This window comes from Pristiophorus japonicus, unplaced genomic scaffold (genome assembly GCF_044704955.1).
Source record: "Pristiophorus japonicus isolate sPriJap1 unplaced genomic scaffold, sPriJap1.hap1 HAP1_SCAFFOLD_1095, whole genome shotgun sequence".
Lineage (NCBI taxonomy): Eukaryota > Metazoa > Chordata > Chondrichthyes > Pristiophoridae > Pristiophorus > Pristiophorus japonicus.
Genome location: NW_027250751.1, coordinates 9,117 through 12,822, shown reverse-complemented (window position 1 = coordinate 12,822; position 3,706 = coordinate 9,117). Strand labels below are relative to the sequence as shown.

Sequence of the window (3,706 nt, the reverse complement as noted above, 5' to 3'; positions counted from 1 at the left end):
TCTTCTGGTTTGACAGCCTTTCTCGAAGAAGGTGTAACCTCCACCTTGTTTTTTGAGCTAGCCTTCCCCTGCCTGCTGGGTCTCGCTTAGGGCGGCGATGTAAACATCGACGTCTAAGTTCTTGGGCAACAATGGTGGTGCGGCGTTCCAGTCTGTCGCTGTTGAAGTTGTCTGAGGGTCCTGACGTTCCAGGTCCTGAACTAAGATGCCTAAGATGCGCGAGTTCTTTTAACGTGGGGTGGCCGTTGCACACCGGCTATCACACGGGCTTAGCAAAGCAAGGTCTTGGTCCAATGGCAAAAGGGGGTCCAAGACGACTGGAGACCAGGCACTACTGCATGGGCCTAGTTGCCTACGGCAGGGTGCGAGGCGTAAGCTCGGCGCTGAGCAGGGCGCTTCGGTGAGGTGGTGAGCAAGGCCATTGTCGTCCCTCTGCTGCTAACCCTGGGATCAATTGCCACTCGAAAAAGATTTAATGAGGGGCTGGAGACTGTTATGGCACACAGCCGCCAGTTGTTGCTCATTTATAAAGAGAAACACTGTGTTGGGTTAGGTGTCCAAAGCTACCTTTTAAAAAAAGAATGAACTTCAAAGACGTTAAGATATGCTCCTCCATTCTGTGGTAGAATGGCCTTAATATTTTGAGCATGTTATTTGAGGGCATTTCCTCACCAGTGCTGTGCTGAAATTCTTTTGTGCTGATTCGAAAGGGTTAGAAATCTACTCGGGTGGTTTGTTTGAATATTCACCAGTGTTAAACTACACTGTAAATTAAATAGCTGCATTGAGGGCCTTGAGGCACTGAACATAACAAAAGGATTCAGCTCTTCAATTCAATTGTTTTGGAAATGGCAGCTGCATTTTGTATTTACAGGCTATTCCCCCTCTAAGTGTGATTAAAGTATTTTTTCCATCTTCATTTACAGGTAGTGAAGGGTTTTTTTTGCATTTTTCTGATGCAGGATTAGCAACTTGGATGTTTAAAGTTTTATGTCTACTTTGTATAACATGGGTGTCAACAGAAATACACACATTTCACAACAGGGCAGGACAACTGTTATCTGTGGGTCTTGGCAACTGGCAGATCTGCTGTGTCACACTGTGCATCTCCCTCCATGCATAGCCTGCCCGACTGAGAGATCTGTCATCCCTGTTTGGAAAAGGAGCTTGGTGTGTTCAAGGACTAGTTCCCGAATAAGTGTTGGACGTGTTTAACATGGGCATTTCTGCAGCTTCGCGGCCTTTTGGCTAAGATCATGCGTAACTGACCTGACAGGGGAGTAACCACCATAACCCCAAGGTGGTTCTCCCTGGATCAGGAAGGTATATGCTTGCTTTTTTGGAAATAGGAGGTGGGCGGGGTGGCTTGACCCATCCACCTCCACGGAGGTGTGTGGGGGACCTGACCCATCCACCTCCATGGCACGAACCTGGTATTGCAGTACTTCCAGGAACGGTGCAGTGGCTCTAGGCCTTTTGGCTAAGAGCATTGGCGCAGAGTGATCCTTGGCATGTGCAGGGTGACCTCTGGCGTTTGTGATTTGACAAAGAATTGGAACGATTGGCTACGAATTAAAAAAAAAAAAATTCTGCAGCTGAGAAACATTGGCCCCAAGTTTCGTCCCGCGGTGAAAACGGCGCACCTCCGAGCTGGGCGCCTGTTTTTCGCGCTGAAAACTGCGCCTAAAAAAAGTCCGATATTCTCGAGCTCCTTGGAGCAGCGCGCTCTTCGCAGCAGGGGGCGGAGCCTAACACTCGCGCCGATTTTCTAAGCAGCAGGGGGCGGGTACAATTTAAATTAGCCTTCGTGGTGCCGGAAACCCTGCGCGTGCGCGTTGGAGCGTGCGCGCACGCGCAGTCTCACACAAACATTGGCACTCGGCCATTTTTAAAAATACTGCAGAAAAAGTGAAGATTTGTTTCTTGGACCCCTGCAAAGGCTTGTAATTAAAAACATTTTTATATTTCTGTGTGTGAGGGAGTGCTTTTAGCAGCACTGCTGAATAAATCACCTGCTGAAATCAGTGAGTTCAGCTTTTCACTGCTAAACTTGCAGAACCGGTGCTGCATTGGTGCATGCAAAGTAAGGACTGTGTGTTTGGAGAAATAAGAGTGCCAATTCAACTTTGCAATAATATGTGGTGTTGACAATGCAGCACCCATTCTGCAAATTTAAATATAAAACTGTCGATGTGGCTGCCTCTCCCTGTCCAAATGGCCTCAGTCCCCCTCACAGCTCGAAGGCTGCTGCTGTATCTTCGGCTGCCAGCCAGCCACTGACGCCGCCCCCAAAAGCGTGGCCGAATGGCCTCAAGCACCATAAAGAGCTGCGTGTGTCAGGTGTTGATTCTTCGGCTGCCGGCCAGCCACTGACGCTGCTGATATCCTATGGTCGAATGGCCTCGCGTCCGTCCGCTGCTGATTCTTTGGCTGCCGGCCAGCCACTGACTCCGCCCCTAAAGCGTGGCCGAATGGCCTCAAGAACCTTAATGAGCTGCGTGTGTCCTGCGTTGTTTCTTCGGTGCCGGCCAGCCACTGACGCCACTGATATCTCATGGCCGAATGGCCTCACATCGGTCCGCTGATTCTTCGGCTGCTGGCCAGCCACTGACGCCGCTGATATCTCACGGCCGAATGGCCTCAGGTCCGTCCGGTGCTGCTTCGCGGCCAGCCACGAAGAGAATGAAGGCCTGCCTCAAGCACTGCAGCTCAGCTCGAAGCTTGCTGCCGCTGCCGTCGAGACACTGATGCCACACCGCTGCCTGTCTCCAACATGAAAGGCCTGCCTGAAGCACAGCAGCTCGAAGGCTGATGCTATTTCACACAGGTAGGAACATGGTTTATTTAATCTTTTCTTTGCTTATAAATTTTTATTCAGGTTGGATTTATTTGTATAACATTTGTATAAGTATAACTAAAGATTGATTGTAGAATTTAATTACTTCCCTTCCCCCCCTCCCCCCCCCCCCCCCCCCCCCACCTCGTTCCCTACTAATTTGTAACCTACGCCTGATTTTCTAAAGTGCAGACAGAGTTTTTTCGAGCGTACAAAAATCTTCACTTACTCCATTCTAAGTTAGTTTGGAGTAAATTTTCACTCTCAAAACTTTGAAATCAGCGTAAGTGGCCGGACACGCCCCCCTTTGAAAAAAAAATTCTGTTCCAAAGTGAAACTGTTCTAACTGACTAGAACTGGAGCAAACTAATTGTCGAGAATTCCGATTTCTAAGATACTCCGTTCTACACCAGTTGCTCCTAAAAAATCAGGAGCAAATCATGTGGAAACTTGGGGCCATTAAGAGGCATTGATAAATTGCAAAAACACTGCAAGAGGGAAGAAAGCAGTAGACTGTTCATAAACTAAGGGTGTAAAGGATCAATTAATCACCAGAACTAGGGTGGAGATGGGAACAGATATTGATGGGAATTGCATGAGAACAAGCAAGAACTTTAATATTCTTTAATCTTTGTAGGATTTTTGTGGAAAAGTAACTGTAAAAAGGAGGTTCAAATAGAGGAGCAAAATAAAAATTATTTTTTATTTCATTAATATTAAAATGGAATATTCAATTTTTATTTCAAAAGGATGGGATGCAAGTCATTTTTATACATTTTTAATTATGATGCAGAAGTGTAATTTCTTGAAGCAAATTGTATTGGTGACAATGTATTCGCATTTTTAATTGAAAAAATTATGCCCTGCATT

The 3,706-nt window shown here is 46.9% G+C and overlaps 1 pseudogene; it reads left to right on the top strand.

Moving 5' to 3' along the window:
• Positions 1–1,228: 1,228 nt before the first annotated feature.
• LOC139241505 (U2 spliceosomal RNA) lies at positions 1,229–1,467 on the top strand (annotated as a pseudogene).
• Positions 1,468–3,706: the final 2,239 nt, after the last annotated feature.